The 25,894-nt window shown below is 39.5% G+C and overlaps 1 long non-coding RNA gene across 2 annotated transcripts in view; it reads left to right on the forward strand.

The window, feature by feature from the left end:
* The first annotated feature begins 883 nt into the window (after positions 1-883).
* The window catches only part of LOC123575838, a 116,922-nt gene continuing 91,911 nt past the window's right edge, over positions 884-25,894 (forward strand). The window contains exons 1-2 of one of the 2 annotated variants that reach the window (XR_006701028.1): positions 884-967; positions 6,231-6,391. This is a non-coding gene — a long non-coding RNA (uncharacterized LOC123575838). The remainder of the gene's footprint in view (positions 968-6,230; positions 6,392-25,894) is intronic. The other variant, XR_006701029.1, reaches the window with a different exon arrangement.

Here is a 25,894-nt window from a genome sequence, read left to right on the forward strand (position 1 = left end):
ACAATAGTAAGAAATCTGGCCCCTACTTTTTGCCATCCATCCACTTGGCTGTTCCATTCTCGAATGTGTGAAAAGCAGAATCAGAATGGTTAGACTGCACCCGCCCTGGCAAACAACCACGTCAACTGGAGTATAGTACTAATGTGTGGCTCCTTTTGCCTTTATTTAGTCTCACAGACTCCATTCATTTCCAAAGTGACTTAGGCCGGGGGCGCCTGGGTGGCTCAGTCGGTTAAGCGTCCAACTTCGGCTCAGGTCATGATCTCACGGCCCGTGAGTCCAAGCCCCGCGTCGGGCTCTGTGCTGATAGCTCAGAGCCTGCAGCCTGCTTCGGATTCTGTGTTTCCCTCTCTCTCTGCCCCTCCCCTGCTCATGCTCTGTCTCTCTCTGTCTCAAAAATAAATAAAACATTAAAAAAAAAAAACCCAAAGTGACTTAGGCTGGCACGTTTCCTGCAGTTCCCTTTCAGTAAGTTTATTGCATCCTTTTTGTGACACAGATTCTCTTTCCCGTCACAGTTTGTATTTTTTTCCTGGGATCTCCCAACCTCCAGAATTATAATTTTTTATTAGCATACATCAAGGTTTGTTCTTTGTGCTGTAAAGTTCCATGGATTTTGTCAAATGTCTGTCTTGTGCCTACCACTGCAATAGTATAAGGAATAACTTTATTGCCCTAAAAACTCCTCTATCCTTCACTTATATACCTCTGCCTTCCCCTGAATTCTTGGAAACCACTCACCATTTTGTTGGGTCTGCAGTTTTACCATTTCTAGAATGTCGTATAATTGGAATCATATAATTTGCAGTGCCTTCAATGGCTTCTGTCACTTAGTGTCCATCCGTGTCTTTTCATGGTATGATAGCTCATTTCTTTTTGTTGCAGAATAATATTCCGTTGCACGGAGGGTTCACCATTTATGTAGTCGTGAGTCTATTGAAGGACACCTCGTTGCCTCTAGTTTTTGGTGAGTATGGAGAATGCTGCCGTAAACATTCGTGTGTCAGGTTTTGTGTCGACGTGAATTTTCAAACTGATTGTGTAAACACCAAGGAGCATGCTTGCTGGATCATATGGTAAAACCATATTTAGCTTTGTAGAACCTTCCAAACTGTCTTCCAGTGTGGCTTTCCCATTTGCATTTGCAACATCAGTGACTTAGAGTTCCTGTTGCTCCGTGCGTGTGCCATTGCCAATTTTGTTTTATTCTTATTTTTTCTAATTGTAGCCATTCTAATCCTTGTGTGGTGGTATTATTTGAGTTTGCAATTTCCTGGTGATAAATGACAATGAAGGTCTTTCCATGTCCTTACATGCCACCTGCATATCTTCTTCACTGCTGTATTCGTTCATGTATTGTGCCCATTTAAGAATTTTGTTTTATGTTCTCGTTGAAATTTAAGATCATTTATTATATTTTGAATTCAAGTTCTTTTTTTAGATAGATGTTTTTCAAATATTTTCTCCTTGCCTAAGGCTTTTTTTTTTATAATCTTAAAAAATGTATTTCATGGAGAAACTTTTTGCTTTTATTTTCTTTTAATAAAATCCACCTTAGGGGCACCTGGGCGGCTCAGTTAAATGTCCGGCTTCGGCTCAGGTCATGATCTCGCAGTTTGTAGGTTCGAGCCCCACGTCGGGCTCTGTGCTGGCAGCTCGGAGCCTGGAGCCCTGGAGCCTACTTTGGATTCTGTGTCTCCCCTTCTCTCTGTCCCTCCCATGCTCATGGTCTGTCTCTCTTTGTCTCTCAATAACAAACAAATGTTAGAAAAATTTTTAATAAAGTCCACCTTATCAATTTTTTTCTTTCTTGGGTCATGCTCATGCTTTTGGTAGTCTGTCGAAAAACTCATTGCCAAACCTAAGGTCAGCTTGATTTTCTTCTGTATTTTCTTCTAGGTTTTATGGTTTTGCATTTAGCATTTACATCTAAGATCTATTTTGAGTTGATTTTTGTAGTCTCTGTCTCTCTCTCTGTCTCTGTCATATATATATATATGACATATATGTCATATATATACATATATATATATATATGTATATATGTTTTGTTTTTTGCAGAGGGATGTCCAATTGTTCCAGCAACATTTATTAAGAAGGCTCATCTTTCTCCATTGAATTGGCTTTGCTTCTTTATCAAAGATCAGTTGACTATATCTGTGTGGTCTATTTTCTGGAATCTCTGTTTCCTTCCATTGTTTGATGTGTCTGTTCTTTTGCCAATATCATGCTGTTTTGATTTGTATTAAGTCTTGAAGTCAGGTAGCGTCATCCTCCTCTGACTGTGTTCTTCAATATTGGCTATTCTGGGACTTCCGTCTTTTCCAATAAATGTTTGTATCAGTTGGTTGACATTCACAAAGTAGTTTGCCAGGATTTTGATTGGGATTGCATTGACCTTATAGATCAAATTGGTAAGCATTGACATCTTAATATTATTGAATCTTCCATACCATGATTATGGGATATCTCTTCATTTATATGATTTTCTCGTTAGTTTTTAATTGTATGCATACAGGTCCTATAGTTATTTGTTAGATTGATACTGGGTAGGGTTATCTTTGGTAAAACCCATGAAACTGTTTAAGTGGGTAAGTGCTTAAGCAGTAACGTGTGGGAGGAGGAGAAGCATTGTGTAATCCTGTGATTAAGTCTCTGCATTTTATTTAGTTTGAATCCCTAGGCTGTGGCCTTCACAAGTGCTTCTCAGTTATCCCCACTTTCCTCCTTTAGGTGAAATAAAAAAGCTAGAAGCGGTTGATATTGGGTAATTTCCCTTCTCCTACATCAGCTAAGACTCTTGTAAAGTCCGATATTTCCGTTGGCGTGCTGGTCCTTTTTATGAAGGATGCTCTGGGCATATTTTTAAATGGTTACTTTTCCCCTCCCCCTGCCAGAAACACAAGAGTTTTTCCTCCTTTTTCTATATGAGAACCTGTAGGTAAAACCCATGAGCATGCGGTTTGAACATTTTGAACATGAACATGTAGACTGTGGTTTCTGAGAGTTTCTACCTTTACGTTAGTCTGATCTCAGTCTCCAGCCACGTGTCAACACAGTTTTAGGGTTCTTACCAATTTATGAGTCCGCTGACTTCGGCATCCGTCGGCTGATATTAGCTTTGGTTCTGTCTCTGTCCGTCTCTTCAGATTTGGGGGGTGGTGGTTTGCCCTGTGACCTCAGTTCTGCAATAATTACAAGAACAGTCATTTATACTGTTGGCTCAGCTTTTGAGCTTAAGAGTAGGAATGACAATTTCTAAACCCTTTACAGGCGGTAGATAAAACCAGAAGAGTAGTTCTATTTTTAAGAAGGTATTAATGTCAAATTCGATTTGTTTAATGAAGATATTGTTATGTAGATTATATATATATATATATATATATATATATATATATATATATCACATGTCAATTTTGATAAAAATTTTTAATGAATTGGGCATTTCATGTAAGTTGTGAAATTTGATGGCCTAAGGTTTTCATATCTGCTATTGCCTTCATTATGTCTGCAGCATCTGCGGTAATGTTCCTTCTTTTATTCCACATGCTGATAATTTCTATTTTTGATTTTTGTTTCCTTAAACACCGATTTGTCAATATAATTAACCTTTTAAAGCATTTGGTTCTTTCTTTGTTCAGTTCAATCATTTTCTCCATCTTTTGCCTTAAGTCTTTGGTCATATTTGGATGGTCATTTGGAAGCCCTGATATGCTGATTATAGTCTCTCTGTCACCCCTACATCTTCTATTTACTATTATTTCTCCTTCTGGCTGTGGGTCACATTATCCAACTCTTCCTATGTGCAGTAGTTGTTGATCACACACTTGACATTGTCTATGCTACGTTGTTCCGAGTCTCACTTTGTTCATTTCCCTCAAAGAATATTGAATTTTCGTCTAGAGGACAGTTTGCTTTCCTGGTGACCTACCTTGATCTTGTTGAGGCTTGGTTTTAGGTTATGGAGAGTAAGTCAAGAGTATTCCTTATCCTGATTCTTGGGCCAGAATCGCTCTTCTGTTAAAGAGTGGACTTTCTGGGATCTTAAGTAAATGCTCATTTAGAGCTCTCCCCTATACTGGGTCGTAACTTCAAAGTATATGGCCTTGTGTGCTTTGGGAATTTCTGCTTCCCTCTCCTGCAGAAGACCTTCTTTGCTAAGCTTCATAGAATCCTGCTCTGCACATATATAAATATTTGGTCAAAACCTCAAGACTATCCCTATCAGATTTATGAGGCTCTTTCACTGTATTTCCTCATTATCTTATATCCTGTCCCAGAAATTCTAGCCACCACTCCAGCCCCTATGTCTGGCCTCTGTTTTTTTACACCAGCAATATAGGAAATATGCCTTCAAACGGTTACATTACACATTTTATACATTTTACAATAGCTGATAGTCTGAGGGGGAACTGTATAATTCACAATGACCAGAACCAGAAGAAAAAATTAGTATTTAATTAAAAAAAATGTTTAGTGTTTTTATTTATTTTTGAGAAAGAGACAGAGCAAATGGGAGAGGGGTAGAGAGAGAGAGGGAGACACAGAATCTGAAGTAGGCTCCAGGTCTGAGCTGTCAGCACAGAGCCGGATGCGGGGCTCGAACTCACAAGCCATGAGATCGTGACCTGAGCTGAAGTCTGATGCTCAACCGACTGAGCCAGCCCAGGTGCCCCAATTGATATTTAATCTTTAAAGAAACCTTTTTAAAATAATTTAATCCTATTGTAATATCTTACATATATTTTTATTTAAAATGATATAGATTTTACTATTACCATTTAGATGTTTACTTTTATGTATGATGTCAACTGGGATATAATTTCATATTTTGCCGTATGAATAGTTACCTCTGTATCATGAATTCGGTATCCTTCTTTTATCCATTATTTTCCATCCTTTACATAGTCACTGTTCATCTGGGTGAGAAGGAGGCAGATTCAAGCTTTCCAAATAAAGATATTAAGAAAGGAAAACTTTGGTCCCCAAAACACCAAATACCACTAATATATTACTCTTGAGCTTTAACAAGAAGGATAGCTAAAAATGAGTGGAAAATGAGAATGTTTATTTCCTGCAGTTTAATAAACTGGAGGCATGATCCAAAGAATGTCACACTTAGCATTTCATTTCCTCTGGGCTTTTAAAATGATGTTTAATTGCAGATGGTGACCTTCTGGATTAGACACTGTTTGCAAGTGTTAAATTTCAAGTAGGTGGTTTTCATGGTTTTTCCATAATGTCTCTCTAGGGAGTAGTGTATAAAATCCAGGCAGAGATCTGTAAATCAAGGGGGAAAAAAAAAAACAACAAAAAACCAGATACTTCTGTGTTACCTGACTGCTCACCTACCTAGTCCCAAGGTTACAACCAGATTTGAAATTCAAACTATTTCCGAATAAAATTTTTATTTTCAGTTAATGGTGTCTGATATTACTTTATTTTATATTTAGAGGTAATAGATAGGAATACAGCACTTTGGTCTCCTAATAAATGTGAGGTTTTTGAATTGCTATTCATACAAGAATACCAATTTAAATACTTTAGGACCTTAACAGAAATGAGTAGTTGGCCTAATATGACTCCTTGGGATTCTGCATTCAGCTCTCTTGCCTTGTCTCATGGAAGGATGGGTTATATATCTGTCCACAGTCTGTTGCATAAATGGTCGGCATGTGTCCAGAGCATGATAGGTTTTACCTACAAAGGGATACTTCTCTGTGTTGGAAATTATGATAACGGCTGCAGGAAGGGTGATATGGAAGGGGCACGTATCCACTTTGTAACAGTCAGTGTCCAGGCCTCTAGCACTTTCTCCGGAATATCGACAATCGTGTGTTACCTCTAGCTATTCATTTCTGTCCACAGCCATTCTGAGCGTGTCAGTAGATCACAAAAAGATTCGAGGGAAAGATAGATAGAAGTATCTATCTGGAGATACCCAGAGAGGAGTCCTTTTCTTAAATATCATGGCTGCTTTTGGTCCTGCTGCAGATGCCCTTCTAGCAAGGATAGCGGAAATGCTAGGGGAAGGAGGTAAGGTTGCAGAAATGGGCCAGGAGCCTGCAGTGATAAGTTCTTTGACTGATTCTCCCCTGCTCACTACCAGCCTGCCCGTTGCTACTCATGCCTGCACACAGCGGGCCCTACGTTCTCAAGGTTCTGTAGCAAGACCAGAGGAACCCACAAGGAGACTCTGACTTTCTCATTAGGAATTTCTGTTTTCGTAGGAGAGGCGAACCTGCAGGAATCTGTGACTGTGTGTGCACCTTCAATTTGGTCCATCGTTTGTGATTGAATTGCATGTGGCCCTCCGTGAAAAAGCCAAGGTTAAATTCACGGTGCCTACTGAGATTGCACGTGTTTTCATCTTTTCAGACCCTAGGCTTACGTAAGTGAACATTTTTATGGTTTTCAATAGTTACATGGAACTCTAGTTAAAAAAAAAAAGAGTTTATTGCACCACGTACACCTACAAAGCTTAATACAATAACCCTTGAGAGAAAGAGTGGATTCACTGGGGAGGTTGAAGACTCTGCCATTACAAAGGGGCTTGAGAAAATGAAACAAAAGCCAGAAGCTGAATATCTGCCTGTTGCTAATAAGACTGTGCAATCCTACCAAGCTTTTGTCGACCGATCGATCTATGTATCTGTGTGTCTATGTATCTATCTATCTAATCTATCAACAATCCATCCACCCCAGTGGCCTCTTACTGTATTCAAAGGCAAAGACAGTAAGTTCCTTGTTTTCCCAAGACATGATCAAGATAAATGCACTCAATGAAACAATACCAATGAGGTACTTTGTAGCTAGTTAAAAACCACAGTGAAATGTATGGATATAGCCTTTTACCTGCCTGAGGTAAATGACATCTTGGGAAACAAATCATTTTCTTTAATTTGTTAAATTTTATTTTATTTATTTAATTTATTTTTTTATTTTTTCAACGTTTATTTATTTTTGGGACAGAGAGAGACAGAACATGAACGGGGGAGGGGCAGAGAGAGAGGGAGACACAGAATCGGAAACAGGCTCCAGGCTCCGAGCCATCAGCCCAGAGCCCGACGCGGGGCTCGAACTCACAGACCGCGAGATCGTGACCTGGCTGAAGTCGGACGCTTAACCGACTGCGCCACCCAGGCGCCCCTAATTTGTTAAATTTTAATTCCATATCAATGTCAGGTTTGCAATGTAATGATTCGGCAATTCTATACATTATTCAGTGCTCATCCATGACAAGTGTACTCTTAATCCCTATCACTTATTTCACCCGCTTCTTTACTGACCTCCCCTCTGGTAACCATCAGTTTGTTCTCCACAGTTAAGAGTCTTTTTTTTTTGTTTGTTTTGTTTTTGGTGTATCTCTTTTTTACTTCGTTTGTTCTGTTTCTTAAGTTCCATATGAGTGAAATCATGGCGTTTGTCTTCTCTGGCTTATTTCGCTTACCATTGTACTCTGTAGATTTATGCATGTTGTTGCATATGGCAAGATTTCATTCTTTTTTATGGCTGAATAATATTCCAGTGTGTGTGTGTGTGTGTGTGTGTGTGTGTGTGTGTGTGTGTGTGATGGACACTTGGGTTGCCTCCATAATTTGGAGACACAATTTGTAAATAATGTTGCAAAAACCATAGGGGTACATATATCTTTTTGAATTAGCATTTTTTGTTTTCTTTATGTAAATACCCAGTAGTGGAATTATTGGATTGTATAGCAATTCTGTTTTTACTTTTTTTGAGGCACGTCCATACTGTTTTCCACAATGGCTGTACCAATTTGCATTCCCACCAAGCATGCACAAGTGTTTCTTTTTCTCCACATCCTCACCAACATTTGTTGTTTCTTATGTTGTTGATTTTAGCAATTCTGATACATGTGAGGTGATATCTCATTGTGGTTTTGGTTTACATTTCTCTGATGATGAATGATGTTGAGCATCTTTTCACATGTCTGTTGGCCATCTAGATTGTCTTCTTTGGAGGGGCACTTGGGTGGCTCAGTCGGTTGGGCACCCGACTTCGGCTCAGGTCAAGATCTCGCAGTCTGTGGGTTGGAGCCCCACATCGGGCTCTGTGCTGAGAGCTCAGAGCCTGGAGCCTGCTTCACATTCTCTGTCTCCCTCTCTCTTCCCCTCCCCCACTCATGCTCTGTCTCTCTCTCTCTCTCTCTCTGTCAAAAATAAATAAACATTAACAAAATTTTTTTTTTAGATTGTCTTCTTTGGAGAAGTGTCTGTTCATGTCTTCTGCCCATTTTTTAATTGGATTATTTGGTTTTTGGATGTTGAGTTGTATGAGTTCCTTATGTATTTTTGGTACTAACCCTTTATCAGATATGTCATTCGCAAATATCTTTTCACATTCAGAAGGTTGTCTTTTGGTTTTGTTGATTGTTTCTTTTGCTATGCAGAAGCCTTTATTTTGATATAGTCCCAGCAGTTTGTTTTTGGTCTTGTTTGCTTTGCGTCAGGAGACATATCTAGAAAAATGTTGCTATGGCCAGTATCAGATATATAACTGCCTATGGTCTCTTTTAGAATTTTTATGATTTTAGGTCTTACATTTAGGTCCTTAATACACTTTGAGTTTTTTTATTGTGTATGGTATAGGAAAGTGATTCAGTTGCATTCCTTTACATTCTTTAAGTTTCTTGATGAAAGTAAACATTTGGGTATAAAACAAAATGGTTACTAATAGACTGTAGAAATTAATTAATTAATATTGTTTCTTCTCATCAGATAAAGGCGAAAAGTGGTCTGAGTTACTCTGGTTTAGTCCTTTCAATATAGAAACAATAAAGATCACAGATACAGAATACCGTATTGATCCAAAAAACTTAAACAAAATTCTTATAAAGCTCATTATTAGCAAAACAAAAACAATAAACATGCCATTTTAAGCATCTAGCAAGATGATATAAGACATGGTAATAGTTTTCTGAACATGTGAAAAAATCTGTTAAATTTCCGTGAAAATAACATGGCAGCAAGCATTTGGGAAAAATATATAATTGAAATGTCTGAACTATAAATATGGTGAAAATGCAGATTTGGGGATAACAGCTTTACTGAAATGTAATTCATGCACCATACAATTCAAGCATTTAAAGTATACAATTCAGTGGTTTTTAGTATATTTATGGATATATATAATCATCACTACAGTCAATTGTAATGCACTTTTATCACATCAAAAAGAAACTCCAAACACTTTACCTATCATCTCTCAGCTCCCACTTTCTCTCCCTGCCCCAGTCCTACAAAAGCACTAATCTGCTTTTAGTCTCTATACTTTTCTCTATTCTGGACATTTCGTATGAATGGAATCCTATGATACATGGTCTTTTGTGACTGGCTTCTTTCACGTAGCATAAAGTTTTCATGGTTCATTCATGTTGTGACATATATCAGGACTTCAGTCCTTTTTGTGGATGAATAATATTCTGTTGCATGGATGTACCAAATTTCTTATTCATCCTTCATTTGATAGACATTTGGGTTGTTTCCACCTTTTAGCTATTATGAATAATGCTGCTGTGAACAGCAGCTGTTGTGAATACGCAGGTTTTTATGTTTTCATAGGTCTCAATTCTAGGAGTATAATTACTGGGTCAAATGATAATTCTGTTTAACTTTGTGAAGAACTTACAGATTATTTTCCACAGTGTGTGTATGATTTCACATTCCTACTGCAATGAGTGTTAGGATTTGTCCTAATGTATAATGTGAGGGATCAGTTCTACTTTGTTTTTCAGTAGTGCTATTCAGTTATCCTAACGATACTTATAAAAAGTCCATCATGTCAGGCTATGAGGGTTCTAGTTCCTGTGCATCCTCATCAACACTTGCTATTGCCTAACTCTTTGATTATAGCCATCCTAGTGGGTGTGAAGTGTTGCCTTATTCTGGTTTTGTTTCTCTGATGACAAATGATGTTGAGTATCTTTTCATGGGCTATTCACCATTTGTGTATCTTCTTCAGAAAAATACCTACTTAAAACCTAGGCCCAATTGTGTAATTGGGTTGTCTTTTGTTGAGTTTTGAAAGTTCTTTATATATTTTAGAGAAAAGTCCTTTACCAGATATATGATTTTCACATACTTTCTTCCATTCTGTCTTCTCAGAGTTTTATATTTTGAGCTCTTACATTTTGGTATTTGCTTCATGTATAGTTAATTTTCGTATACGATGTGAGTTGAGGATTCAACTTCATTCATTTTTGTGTGACATCTAATCATCCCAGCACCATTGTTGAAAACACTATTCTTTCTTCATTGAATTTTCCTGACACCCTTGTCAAAAATAAATTGACTATAGATGCATGGGTTTCTGTCCTAGAGTCCATACTATTTCAAATCAAAATAGATTCACATTGGAGTTCTGATAGTTCTTTAAAAATCAAATAATCTTACTGTTTCTTAAACTACTCCAAAATATAGTAATAGAAGGAATACTTGCAAACTAATTTTATAAATTGAAGGTAAAACTAATTAAATTATGTACCAATATAGTTAACTACAATGCAATCTAATTCTTGAATTTCCATGCAGAGGTCTTAAATAAAATGTTAGAGACTTAATTTAACAACACCTTAAAAATAATGCATGAGGGGCGCCTGGGTGGCGCAGTCGGTTAAGCGTCCGACTTCAGCCAGGTCACGATCTCGCGGTCAGTGAGTTCGAGCCCCGCATCGGCTCTGGGCCGATGGCTCAGAGCCTGGAGCCTGTTTCCGATTCTGTGTTTCCCTCTCTCTCTGCCCCTCCCCCGTTCATGCTCTGTCTCTCTCTGTCCCAAAAAAATAAATAAACGTTGAAAAAAATATATTAAAAAAAAAAATAATGCATGAACTCAGTGGAGTTTATTCCAGAAATGGAGAGTTGTTTTTAATAGTTAGCCATACACTAATAGTACTAGGAGAAAAATTATATAATCAACTCCAAAAACGCAGCAAATTATTTACAACCTAGCATGCATTTACGTCAAGCACACGCACACAAAATAGGAATAATGAATACTTATTAACATAATCATACATTTATGATTATATATGATATAAATATACTTCCTCTTTATCTAAAAACTAAATGTTTTGCTGCTAACTGGGAAGATGTGTTATATGCATAAAAATCGGAGGGCAAAGAATGAAAGTATTTCTATTCGCAGATAATATGATTGTATACATGGAAAATCTTAAAGAATTCATTTACAAAACTAGAAAAAATAAGAGAATTTTAGAGGTGCCCGGGTGGCTCAGTTGGTTAAGTGTCCGACTTCGGCTCAGGTCACGATCTCGTGGTTTGTGAGTTCGAGCCCAGCGCTGGGCTCTGTGCTGACAGCTCGGAGCCTGGAGCCTGCTTCAGATTCTGTGTTTCCCTCTCTCTCTGCCCCTCCCCCACTTGTGCTCTGTCTCTCTCTCAACAATAAATAAACATTTAAAAAAATAAAATAACACATTTTTAAATTCACATACAACAAATTGCCATAATATATAAAAGCAAACAAAAATCACATAGAAGATAAAATGGAATAGAAGAGGCAAGTTATACTAGGAAAATTGCCAAAGTGTAAAGTTAATAAGAAATTTACATGGAAAAACCTAATGAAAACTGTAAAATACTTTTAAATAGCATAAAATTAAACTTGAGTATATGGAAAAGAAAGCATACTCTAAAATAAAAAGATTCAGTACTATCACATGTCAGTTCTTTATATTTGAATTTAGATGTATAATACAACACCAAAAAAAAAAAAAATCATCAAACTTTTGTTTCCTGAAGCTAGATAGCTTGACTTTAAAGTTCATTTGAAAGAAAAAGTCAGCACAAAAAACCGGAAAAAGCCTGAAAAAGAAAAATGATAAGGGGAATGAGGTATTATCCTATCATATATTAAAATATTTTTTTAAATTTCTGTATGTAAAGTAAACACCGGCCCATGAATGGAATACAATGGATAGACTAGAAGAGCCAAACATAGATCTTGTGTCATAGAGAAATTTTGTACCAATTAAAAGTGATATTCTCAGTCTGGGGGTGAAATGATGGACTTTTTATAAGTGTTGTTGGGATAACTGGTTAACAATATGGAAAAGCAAAGCGGAACTGGTTCCTCGCATCATGCATACATCAGGACAAACTCTAATTTAATCAGAAATTTAAATGTGGAAAAAAATAAATTATGCAAAGTACTAGACATACATCTCAGTAAATTCCTATATAACTTTGTTAATTATGACACAAAATTCAGAAGCATTAGGTGAAAAGATTGATACAATCTCATTAGATAAACCTTCAAATTTTGCGTACCAGCAAATTAAAAAGCAAATTAAAAAGAGAAATAAACTGAGAAAAATATTTGTGACTGTTAAAGAAAAAAAATATTTATGACGCTTGTTGAAGTTGGGAAGGCAGACTTTATTCAAAGGGGTTGGCACAGTAGTAGGGTAGGTCCCATTGCAATGGGGTCTTGCAGTGGGGGAGAGAGATTAAACTCAACTTTGAATACAGCATTGGGAAGTGAGGATATATAGCCAAGGAGAAAGGTGGAGGTGAGTGGATAGAAAGTTACTAAAAGGGAACATTGAACATTACTAAAAGGTAAGAAGATTCTGGTTCCACCGACCTAATAGGATTCTTGCTGAAGGCAAGTAAGGGTGATCAGACATCACCGGGGGGGGGGGGGTGGTGGAGATTGAGGAACTCTATTAGAACCCTATCAGATATCAAGGGTACGATATAAAGGATGAGGATTCTGGTTAAACTGACTTACCAAGATTCTTGCTAAAATTGGACAATGCAGAGAGGAACACAGAAGTGGGCCTAATGAAAAGTTCAGGGGGATCAGGAGAATTTGGTCAAAGAGAGCCTCCTTGCCATTATATTGCAGAAGAACTGTTGCTACTTTTAACGTAAAAATGTTAAAGTAGGTAGCAAAGCAGTTTAAAAGTAGAGCTTCATGAAGTAAAGATGAAAATATTTATGACCTTGTAGAAAGATGGGCTAGAGTCATGAAAAGACAATCCATACACACAAGGAACCACGCACTCTGAACTATATGAAAAGATGTTCGATCTTTCAATAAATAGAAATTAAATAGTATCTGTTTTGAGATACTATTTCTTACGTATCAGGTTAGAAAAGTCCAAAAATTTGACAACACGCTCTCTTGGGGAGACAAAGGAAAAATGCACACTTTCATGGATTGCTAGTGAGAAAGCAAGACGGTACAATGATTGTGCAGGATATTTGACCGTATCTAGCAAAACTGCATATGCATTTACCCTATGACAAATCAAATATCATTTTCAGGGGTCTAAGCTAGATGTACATTCGGAAAAAAAATGCAAAAAGTTTCGTGCACAAGGTTATTCTTTTCCACGTTTTTTTTTTTTTTTTTTTTTTTTTTGGGACAGAGAGAGACAGAGCATGAACGGGGGAGGGGCAGAGAGAGAGGGAGACACAGAATCGGGAACAGGCTCCAGGCTCTGAGCCATCAGCCCAGAGCCCGACGCGGGGCTCGAACTCACGGACCGCGAGATCGTGACCTGGCTGAAGTCGGACGCTCAACCGACTGCACCACCCAGGCGCCCCACAAGGTTATTCTTTATATCATTGGTTTTAATATAGTAACAGGGGAGACACAACTTCAGTCTCAGTCGTTGGAGAACCAGTTGAATGACTGGTATACAGTGTAATACTAAGAATGTATTCAATGGAATGAAGAGAGACTCTTGAGACTGCAGGAAAGCAAAATTTGCCACCCCAAAATCTATCTCTTTGGCATAATAATTATTTTAGGCTGATTGTATTTAAGAAACCACAAACACAAGAGAGGTTCTGGAAAGGAGAACTTGTTCTTTTGTAAGAGACATTCCCATTTATAAGGGAAATCTCTATTTGTAAGCGTGTCTCTCTCAGTACCAGGAAAAGGGAGATGCTGTAAATCTCTAGAAACTGTTATCAGTGGAAAAGGCATGGACTTCATTCTTCACAACAACTTTACACTTGTTTACTGTGCTTTTCCTGGTACCTCCCATCGTGGGCCTCTCTGCCCTCAACATCTTTTGTCTTTAGCTAAAGCTGGTATGTAAGGTGATGACTTTGGCCATTTTGGGGAGTTACTCTGTTTTCCTGGGTTTTTTCCATGTACACAGGAGGAATGCATGTTATTAAACTTCTGTTTGATTTTCTCCTGTGAATCTATCTCATGTCCATTTAATGTTTAGACCAGCCCGAAGAATCTTAAAGGTTAGATAAAAATTTTCCTCCCCGACAGCACCCACCCAGGACTTCAGAATGAGTATCAAGATTATTTCAAAGTGAAAGTATTTGAGACAAAGAAGATGCAGAAAGAAATCTTATATGAACTTTCTTTATCTGAGAAAAGCAGGGCCTCCAAAGAGCTGCCCTTGACCTCCCTCTGAGGGAGTTTCCTGGGAATTCTGCCACGGAGATAGAGTGCCCATTTCCATTAGCATCAAGAAACCCATTAGAACCTTCCATACCTTCCACTGAAACCTTAAACCAACGTCTTTCCCATTTGTTAAGTTTGGTATATGAGGACTCTTAGGTCTACCCTTAAAGCAACATTGTCTTGAGGCGCCTGGGTGGTTCAGTCAGTTAAGCATCCAACTTCGGCTCAGGTCATGATCTCCTGGTTCGTGAGTTTGAACCCCATGTGGGGCTCTGTGCTGACAGCTCAGAGCCTGGAGCCCACTTCAGATTCTGTGACTCTGTCTATGCGCCTCCCCTGCAAATGCTCTTTCTCTCTCAAAAATAAATAAACATTAAAAAGAAAAGGCAACATTGCCTTTTCTCCTCTCAATCTGTCTATTCGTCAGTTAACTTGTAGGCTCCAAACCACTGAGACCAAGTTGGGAGAAGAAAAGTTTTCCTCTTATTCTCTGTACAACGTGGTGGGAATTCTATGATATAATGCGATAACATAAAGATGGAGAAAAATATGGACTTTGCTATTGATATTCCAAGAAAAAGAATGTAACTCTGCATTCGCATTTTCCTGTACAAAATGGAAAAAGATAAAGCCTAAAGCTGAAAAGATGTGAAGGCTTTCTCTGGGGGAGAAAATGGGTTGAATGGGACAAGGAAAGAAGCAAAATTTCTTTGCATATAAGTCACTGTACCGTTAAAATGTTGGCATAACCATAAGCACAATGAAAAAATCTTTAGCGTATTAAGGGTACTCTACCTCTAGGAAACCAAATAGTCAATGAGAGTAAGTTCTCTTTCTAGAGGTATCAGGGAGGAACATTTTTCCTAAACCCCCTTGGTATCCCTGGCTGAGTCTGAAAATTACACTGACAGGGACAGGTTAACAGGACAAAAGCACACACATTTCTTTAGCTTAAGTTTTAAGTGACAGGAGCCCTCCTAAGGAAATAAAGATCCGAACAGGTAGATCTGAGTATTTTTACGCTAGGTTTGGTAAGAGGGGACAGTCCTGTAGAAATACAATAGGTTATATGAAGTTAAGTGTAGGAAACTGAGGAAAACTTCAGCAATGCCTGTTTGTTGTGATTTTTCTGGGCATCCTTTTTTCTTTAGATGTAAGGATGCTCCTTTTCCCTGGGTATAGAGAGGGTACCTCTTACCCGAGGATTCTCTGACCTGTTTTAGGAGAGAATGGTGGGTGAAGGGTCGGAGTGACCTTTCTACTTCTGCCCGTTTTCTTTTTTTCTTTTCTAATAAACGTTTATTTATTTATTTTGAGAGAGAGACAGTGAGCATGCGCACACTTGAGCAGGGGAGAGGCAGAGAGAGTTGGGGGGGGGTGGCGGAGAGAGAGAGAATCCCAAGCAGGCTCCTCACTGTCAGTACAGAGCCCGACGCGGGGCTCCAACTCACAGACTGACATCATGACCTGAACCAAAATCAAGAGTCAGATGCTTAACCGACTGAGCCACCCAGGTGCCCCTCTGCCATTTTTCTTAAACGCGAATTATGTCAAGGTGCCATATTCAATGCACCAAGGTGCCATATTTTGGAGTTGTCAGATGTGATCCAGCTCCTAAATGAAGAGAGTCACTTCAATGATACTCTATCAATGATAGAGTAGCCGCATTGGCAATCTATAAGGCATAAGGGGTCCTAGCAAAAAGACTGCTAAAACCTCCTAATGAAAACACATAATACCATCAATAAAGCAGTTTTTTTCACGGTTAAATAGAATTCTAGTGAAAATTCTAAATCGAAGCCCCAGTTTACATGTAAGGTGCATGTGATACCACCACGAGGTAATCTGCAAAATCCTGACTGTGGTAGGTTCTGTAGGACATCAAGCTGTTTTCTTCAGTGAATACATTGAAAGAAGAAAAGGGGAAAAGGGGGGGGGGAAGATGGAAGAGGAAACTGTAGATTTAAGAAGACATTAGAAACATATCAAGCAATCAAAGTGCATGTCCTGATTCAGGCAAGCAAACTGTTATTAATTAGTCAATTAAACAAGTATGGAAACTTAAACATGGGCTGGATATTTGATTATATTGAGAACTTTCTGTGCGATACGATGGGAGAACTCAGACGTGAAAGACAAAACTGATTTGCTGTTACTCCAGATGAGGATAGCACCCGGGGTATGGGATCAGGAGTTGGGGGCCTGGGTTCCACTGCAACAGGTTTTAGACTCACCCTCTACCTCGTCTTAAATAACGGGCTTTCTGTTTTAGTCTCTATTTCCGATTCTGCATGTGTCTTTACATGTGATCGTTGTTAAATCGACTGTAGTATTGTAACAGTCCTTTGCAAGGTGAACTGCTTCTTTCTTTTCTTTTCTTTTCTTTTCTTTTCTTTTCTTTTCTTTTCTTTTCTTTTCTTTTCTTCTCTTTTCTTTTCTTTTCTTTCTTTCTTTTTCTCTCTTTCTTTTCTTTCTTTCTTTCTTTCTTTCTTTCTTTCTTTTTTCTCTCTTTCTTTCTTTCTTTCTCTCTCTCTCTCTCTCTCTCTCTCTCTCTCCCTCCCTCCCTCCCTCCCTCCCTCTCCCTCTCTCTTTCTTTCCTTCTTTTTCTTTCAAGTTTATTTACTTTGAGAGGGGGTGGGGAGAGAGAATCCGAAGCAGGCTCCCTGCTGTCAGCACAGAGCCCAACCCAATTTGGGGCTTGATCTCACAAACTGTGCGAGACCCTGACCTGAGCCGAAACCAAGAGCCCAACACTTAACTGACTGAGCCACCTAGGCACCCCACAAAGGGGACTGTCGCAAAAGTAACAAAACCCTTTCACTTAGGAAAAGGCGGCACCTTTCTTTCTCTGACTCTGTCCCCCGGGTTAAATTGTTTGCGTTGTCTTTTACCTCCTCTTACAACTTGCTGTGGAAATCCAGATCAACATCTTTATAGAGGAGAAAAATAAGTGAGAAAACACTCTCTTTCGGGGCACAATTTTAACTAAAATAAATACAGCATGGGTTGTTTTCAAATACTGTAGAAAGCGGTTAAGCGAGGATTCGCCGTGAACCAGAACTGAGAATAACAGGGTGGATGAGCTTAATGATGTTAATGTATTCTCCCTGTCTGCTTGGGTTTCTATAAATAACACACACAGGCACAAGGCACATCCTTCATGATTAGCTTCTCCCTCTTGACTTCGTTCATCAATTGGTGCCATCAGGCTCTTTTGAAAGTCATTGCTCCTGATTAAGAGAGATGAGCTCGCTCTCTCTCAGGGGCTCACAGAGCTGGAACAAGGTGGGAGGGGCTGACTTTGCCAAGTTCCTGAGTGTCTGCAGAGCAGGTGGGGTGTCCCTTATGAGACAGAGGCCCAGAGTCCCCAGTGCATAATGGAGTCACAGCTGTCATTTGAGGCCTGGAATGGGGCTTCTGGAAAAGGAAGTTAGCCATCCTGAAGCCGCGCTGCTCTCTGGTCCCCTGGGGGTGTGTGTGTGTGCATGTGAGTGCACGCACTTGCCTGTGCACAGACTCTGTGTATGAGTAAGTGACACTTGCTCACGTCCCTACGTCAATTGACAATCTGCTTCCCCGGGATGCTGCTTAGCTTCTCACGTGCCTCCGGTGCGCGTGCAAACGTGCGTTCGAAAGCAGCCAGGGCCGTGCCAAGGGAGGCTGAGGGCTAGCGCTTAAAAGCCTCCAGTCAGAGCAGGGAGATAAAGAAGGAGAAAGTCTGGTACCTGAAGTTGAGATTCGTGGGCTGTGTTATCCAGAGGACAGGTCAGGAATGCTTCAACTGAATTGGGACTCGTCTTTGAAACGGGCCGAGAACCATCCTATTCCCCACTGTGTTCCAAGTTCAGGTGGAACCAACAATTCCAAGAAATAACAGCGCGGAAAATGAAATGAGAGCATGGGCAGCGACGTGTTACAAAAGAGAGGGCCCACCCTTCCTACTTTGCGGTGGTTCAGGGGGAAATTTAATCATGCTTCGTCTGGCATAGTTGCAAGGTAATATTTTTATACTAGAAGCCTTGGAGCATAACTTCCACTAGAAAACATCTGCTCTTTGACATAATTTCAATTCAGTGATACGTAACGTTTTAATTTTTCTAAGGTTATTTGTTTTGAGAGAGAGAGAGAGAGCGTGAGCACAAGCAGGGGAGGGGCAGAGAGAGAGAGAGGGAGAGAGGGGATCCCAAGCAGGCTCTGAGTTGAAGTCGGGGCTCGAACTCACAAACCGTGAGATCGTGACCTGGGCCAAAATCAAGAGTTGGACACTTTAAGTGACCGAATCACACAGGCGCTCCTCCTTATAGAATTTTTTGAAAGCTGTGTCTGGTCTGCATCCCACCTCCTATGGCAGGCATGGTCTCTGCATATGGAACTGAATTATTAATAAGAATTTCACACTTCTAATGAGCACCCAGTGTCTCCTTTGGGTCAGTACATTTTTATCGTTTTTAAAAGAACATTAATCACATTTGCCAAATTACTGTGTGGTTTGATATGCTGCTTAAGCCTTTGGAAGTAATATTTGGAACCAATATTTGCAATTAATTTTAGACTTACAGAGAAGCTGCGGGAAATCGTGTTCCCATCTAGCTTTCACACAGCTTCCCCTCATGTTAACATCTTGCATACCTAGAATACACTGATCAAAATCAGAAAATTACCTTTCAGACAATACTATTAACTAATTGACACGGCTTTTTCAAACCAACAAAACTGGAAATGATAAAAAAAAAAGTATCTCAAATTTTTAAAAAATGATGTAAATAGCAATAGATTGGTCCTAGCAGGTAAAATATAGTAAACCAGAAGGGAGACCATAAGAAATCATGCACACCCTATCATGGAAAAAGCAAAAGGTAAAAATACAGATAAGAGGGTAAGAGGTAAGCATTCCATGAGTGCATCTAAAAGACATTGCATTGAGGCCCCAAATATAGATGGAAAAGAGAAAAGGCAACATTTGCAGAAAGAGTAGCTGAGAATTTTCCAAATGTGTTGAAAGACAACAAAGCCTAAATATAATAAAAAGGAAATCCGTACCTCGTTAAATGTTATTGAATTGGCCAAACAAAACAACACAAAGACAAAGAGAATATGTTGACGACAGCCAGAGAAATAACCCCACCTTGAGGACTGGCTGAATGACTTCTCAATAGTGACTACGTAAATTGGAAAACAAAAGAAGGCTCTCTTCAAAATGCCGAAACAAAGTAAGCAAAACCTGAAAACCTATGCAGAGAAAATAAACTGCATGAATGGAAGTCAGATGTGAACATTTACAGTAAATGGATTAAAAGGATTTGTCACTCGCAGATTCTCAGGAAATGAAATCCTAAAGGATGCATCTCAAGCGGAAGAAAATGAATGCAGCCTGCAGAGTTAAGGTCTGGAAAGCCAAAACATGGGGGAAAATGAAAATGAACATAAAATATAAACAATAATTTTTTTAGACTTTAGACAAATGTCTATTTATGTCTTCTGCCCATTTCTTAACTGGGTTCTTTTTTGGGTTTGGGCTTTCTAAGTTCTGTATAAATTTTGGGTATTAACCCTTTATCGGATATGTCATTTGCAAATATCTTCTCCCGTTCTATGGTTGCCTTTTAATTTTGATTACTTCCTTTGCTGTGCAGAAGCTTTTTATTTTGATGTAGTCCAAATAGTTCGTTTTTGCTTTTGTTTCCCTTGCCTCCAGAGACGTGTTGAGTAAGAAGTTGCTACGGCCGGGGTCAAAGAGGTTTTTGCCTGCTTTCTCCTTTAGGGTTATGATGGCTTCCTGTCTTACATTTAGGTCTTTCACCCATTTTGAGTTTATTTTTGTGTACGGTGTAAGGAAGGGTTCCAGGTTCATTTCTCTGCATGTCGCTGTCCAGTTTTCCCAGCACCACTTGCTGAAGAGACTGTCTTTATTCCATTGGATGTTCTTTCCTGCTTTGTCAAAGATTAGTTGGCCATACGTTTGTGGGTCCATTTCCGGGTTCTCTATTCTGTTCCATTGATCTGAGTGTCTGTTTTTGTGCCAGTACCATACCAGGTGTTGTATGAAAGTGATGAATCACTAAATTCTACACCTGACACTAATATAACACTGCATGTTAACCAGAACTTAAATAAACACTTGGAAATAAAAATAGTAATACTAATGTCTAGTGGGGATCGCAAATCAAAAAGTACAATAATAGACTTACCTTCCAGAAAAAATGACATATGGGTTGAGAGGTGAGAAATGGTATTTACCTTGCAATATCTGGCAGGATGATAACTGTTTCGATTCTCTTCTGAGATGGGACTCCCCATTCCACTCCACAAGAAAACCAATCCCGGGTTCATGAAAGAGTTGTATCTGGAAGGCTTTTGTAAAAGAGTACGGAAGAAAGTCTTTGTGGCATTGAGATACAGTAGGATTTTTTTTTCAACGTTTTATTTTATTTTTGGGACAGAGAGAGACAGAGCATGAACGGGGGAGGGGCAGAGAGAGAGGGAGACACAGAATCGGAAACAGGCTCCAGGCTCTGAGCCATCAGCCCAGAGCCCGACGCGAGGCTCGAACTCACGGACCGCGAGGTCGCGACCTGGCTGAAGTCGGACGCTTAACCAACTGCGCCACCCAGGCGCCCCAGTAGGATTTTTTTTTAAAACAAGACACTGAAAGCTGTAATCATGAATGAAATATGATAAATTTAACTTTAGAACATCTGAGACTTATTATTCCCAAGATACAAGGAAAAGGCAAGCCACAGAGTGGGTGAAGCCACTTCCCACACAGATAGCTGAGGAAGGACAAGTATCTAGAATACTTAGAGAACTTCTAGAGACCAGTGAGGACAAGGCAGGCCACAAAATTAAATAAATAAATAAATAAATAAATAAATAAATAAATGTCAAAATCTTCAAGAGCCATTTGCATTAAGAAGAAACCTAAATGCCGAGACACAAATATATAAGAGATGCCCAATCTTATTTGTAGTCAGGAAGAAATCACAATGAAATTCACAAGTAAATTCATATACCTCTACTTTGGAGATTTGTTTGGCAGTGTTTACATATGTATGCTCTATTAGCCAACAAGTCTACTGTTGGACATATACCTCACATATATACACTGGATGTTCATCAGAATACACGTACAAAATGTCTATAGCAGTCCCATTTGAAATAGACAAAATATCCATCAATAGGAACATGGAACAATGAATTGTGATATATTTGTGAAATGAAATTTTGTACAACAATGAAAATCAATTAATGTTTTTTTTTTCCCAGTGACACAAATGCATCTTATGTTCATAATGTTGGCCAAGGAAACAAAATATTCTATGAAAGAAATATAAGCAGAGGGTTCCATTTATGTAAATTTCCAAAGCAAACAAAACAGAAACGTGTTGTTTATGGATATAAACACCAGCAGTAAAAATATTTTCCAAAGGCAAGAAAGTAGTTGGCATAAGTTCACAATTATGATTATCTCTGGGGGATAGTGAGCAAGTTGTAAGGCAGAGGTAGAGTACTTTTGACGCCAATAATGCCTTTCTAGACTTGGGTAGTAGTTACATGATTTTTTTTGCTTTGCCATCATTTATTCAACTTACAATACTCATTGTCTACAATTTTCAGTCTCTTTTCCCCTTTTCAAAAAAATGAGATAAAGAAAGTATTTTAACAGTCTGAAATTAGATATAATATGATTCATAAATATTTGGACCACACCGCAAGGAAGAAGATTCAGAGAGGAACAGGGTTGGCTATGTGTGAAATGTAGAAGTTTTGCCGAGAAAAACATAGATACAATTATATGAAATGTATTTTATGCTTTGTGAATAAATGAGTGAAGCATAAAAAATAAGTGAATTTTACTTTACCCAAAGTCATTCACAATTTTTTTTTTCCATAATGGAAATTTCATTGTCTAGTGGAGGGAATAACAGCACTGATTTTAAATCTTGAGAGAGGAGGGACTTAAAGCTCTCTACAGACTCTGTAGGAGTGAGTATGCAAGCAAGTTACTTAACTTACTGGAGCCAGTTTTTTTCTTTCTGAAATTCAGATAACATAATTTATCTCAAGTGCAAGTTTTGCGGATTAAGAAAGTTCGCATTTAAAGTGGTGGCTTTCGTTGACATCTAATAATGATAACTATAACAGTGTGATAATATTTCTATTTCTAGTTGGTGGCAGATATGATAAAGAACTGTCAGTCTTAGAAAAACTCTCCAAAGAAATCCTCACGGAAATGGAAATAATGGGGTAGGGGCGCCTACATTGCCGCATTGTAGGGAGAGTTAAATGAGATCCAGGCTAGATGATACTTCAAAGTGATGTAACCAAACCCCAAATCTGGGCTGGTGTGCCCAATGCACAGCGAGCCAATCTTTGAGTCACCAGGTTTGAAGCAGGGAAAGCTTTTACAATCAGAAGGGCAGCCCAATAGAAAGCAGGGGATTGGCCCCCAAATCTGCCTTGCCCTGCTGAGCCTCAGAACAGTGTGTATATGATTTGCACAGTATGTGGGGGTTCGGGCAGGAACTGGATGAGTCTGGAAGCTTCCAGATGGTCTTGCAACGTCTCAAGGTGATGCAACGTCCTTTGCCTCATGGAGCCGTCGAGGTCCTGCTTCCTTACATGTTAACTTCATGTCTGATACTGGTTCTGTGAAACCGACATATCAACGGGCATCCCACCCCTGGTCCCTGTAATTAAGTTCAGAAAAAAGCACAAAGGACAAGGTTGATCCCTTCTTGCGAGGCAGTGGAGGAATGTGCCTAGCAAAGTTTAAGTGAATAACAAAACATGTACCCGGGCACATTGAGAAGAAGAATCTCATAAGGAACCTGCAAAAGTGTCAACAGTGGAGAGAAATCGGAAGTTAAAACAGAGAATCTTCGGGCCGGAAAGTGCTGGGTGGTGAGGCAACAGTTGCAGGAAAGAACGTGACCTCTGCCTGAGACTCCCACCAGCTCACAGTTGCCCTGCCAGGAGGGAGCGGGGTAAAACAATACCCTGGTCTCATTTTCCTCTCCCCTTTCACTGTCCGACTTATTCTGAAGTCAACAGCGAGGGGAGTCTGTAGGAGCACAGAGTGGGGGAAAATGGAGAGTGACTGGAAAGCAGTCATAAACTCACCAGTATGGTAGGGTCTTGTCTGTTCAGGGCTTGCCATGTCATAAACACTCAAAAACAAAACAAAACAAAACAAAAGCCCAGTACCTACTATTCTCTGATGACATCTGCCCTTTCCACTGTCATTGCGTATCGTCGTACAGAAGGAAAAAGAATGGTAAATTATGATCTTATGACGCTTTTCCCTTCCCCCGGTCTGTCTGGAGAATTTCCACTTTATTGGAGACTGTGTTGAAGTAATAACTTCTCTGGGAACTCTTTTGTTGTCATCGAGGCAGGATGAGGAGTACGTCTTCTATGGTTCCCTAGCACGTATCGAGTGGAACCCCTGGGCACGATGCGTGGTGATTACATTTTCAGTATATGCCTCCCCTGCGAATCTGTGACCTCTGAAGGTCAGGCGGGTCATCATCACTTTTTAGGGTAGAGAAAATCCCCTTGTCTGTCCAAGTGCCAGTGCTCCGGAGGGCGGTAGACCTCTTCAACCACTAGCAGAGGCCCAGGACAGCGATTACGATGTCAGCGGTAGGCAAGGTGGGGGAGGCTTAGGACAGGGTAGAGAAGGGTCATTGTCACTACCCACAGTGAGAAATACCAGCACTTTGTGTGCATGGCATGTGAGGGAGTGGGGAATGGCAATGAATGTACACTTTGGAAAACCTCTTCCTGCGTGATTGAAGTCTGTATCTCTGAGGGACAGTGTGGTCCATTTTCCGTGTTGGAATGGTTGCCGTAGTGATTAATGCACTATCGTTGTTCTTTATGGAATGAAGTCCCTGCTCTATGTAATTTCTTGGTACATCCTCCGTACTTGTGGTTTTTCCAAATGTACAAAGGTATCTTGTTTTAAGTTTTTGGTACATCCCTTCTTCCTCTTGTTCTGCAACACAGTGTTTTTAATCCTTTAATTTAAACTTACAAAATTGACACGAATTTTCCCTTTACTATCAAACTTCAGAGCTGGAAATAATTCAGTCATGACCCTCTCATAACTGAAATCTTGGCTGCTTCTATGCAGCTGTTTTTAAAGGACTTAGAGGGGCGCCTGGGTGGCGCAGTCGGTGAAGCATCCGACTTCAGCCAGGTCACGATCTCGCGGTCCGTGAGTTCGAGCCCCGCGTCGGGCTCTGGGCTGATGATGGCTCAGAGCCTGGAGCCTGCTTCTGATTCTGTGTCTCCCTCTCTCTCTGCCCCTCCCCCGTTCATGCTCTGTCTCTCTCTGTCCCAAAAATAAATAAACGTTGAAAAAAAATTAAAAAAAAAATAAAGGACTTAGAGAAAGAAGCACACTGAAAATGACGCTAGCCGTACAAAGATACAATTTATTGAAAAGAGAAAGTGCATCTTCCTTTTTTATAAATCTGTGTATTTATTTTCATACATATAAAGTCTGTAAATGTACTCAAAATACATGCTAACATATAAATGGTGGTTACTTTTATCCAGTTCCTATCATTTACACATTTTCTTTTACTTAACATATGTTTTGTAAGAAGAAAAAAATGCAATACAATTTCGCTGTTAACTGGTGATTGGCTTCTAATGTCTGTTATAGCATTTCTGGATATCTGAAGAGAGGGGTGCCTGGATGGCTCAGTCTGTTGAGTGTCCAGCTCTGGATTTCAGCTCAGGTAATGATCCCAGAGTCATGGGATCAAGCCCTGCGTCAGGCTCAGTACTGAGCGTGGAGCCTGCTTAAGGTTATCTCTCTCCCCCATGCCCCTCTCCCCAGCTCACATGTTCTCTCTCTGTCTTTAAAAAAAAAAAAAAAAAAAAAAAAGGAACCAAAATACCCCACCAGAAACTGATTGTCAACACAGGTCTAGAATGTTGAGGAAAAGTACCGATTGGTATTAAATGATCTCCCCTTAAGAATATAGGAAAGGTACATCAAGACTCATCTTTGTTTAGGGGTTGGCACGAGTCAGAAAACTGAGGAAACCTCACTCCATCTCAAGGGAATCTATTTTTGGAGTTAGCCACAACACTGTTCCTCTTTCCCTTCCCTCGCGTGTGCCTTATTCTCTCTTCATTCCTCATTCATTGTGCCACAGTCGAGAAACAAGACATAAAATAGTGTGCACAGAGGATTATAATTTCTCATGCTTTTCATTGGCTCAGCGTGTCAGAGAAACAAACTGGCGGGTTGAAGAAGGTCCCTCGGCCCTACCAAGCAGAATGGCTGCGTGTGAGAGGCTGTGAGCATCAGCTTGTCCCTTAGTTCTAGCATGCTGTGCATTCTGAACCAATCGATCCAGTGGTAGAGGATGTTGCTTTCATGTTGCTAATGTTAAACCTGAAGAAAATCAGTCCTCCTTTAAGTATTAATTTTTAAAACACTCCACATATGTCTAAAAGATAA

The sequence above is a fragment of the Leopardus geoffroyi genome, chromosome C2 (assembly GCF_018350155.1).
Source record: "Leopardus geoffroyi isolate Oge1 chromosome C2, O.geoffroyi_Oge1_pat1.0, whole genome shotgun sequence".
NCBI lineage: Eukaryota > Metazoa > Chordata > Mammalia > Carnivora > Felidae > Leopardus > Leopardus geoffroyi.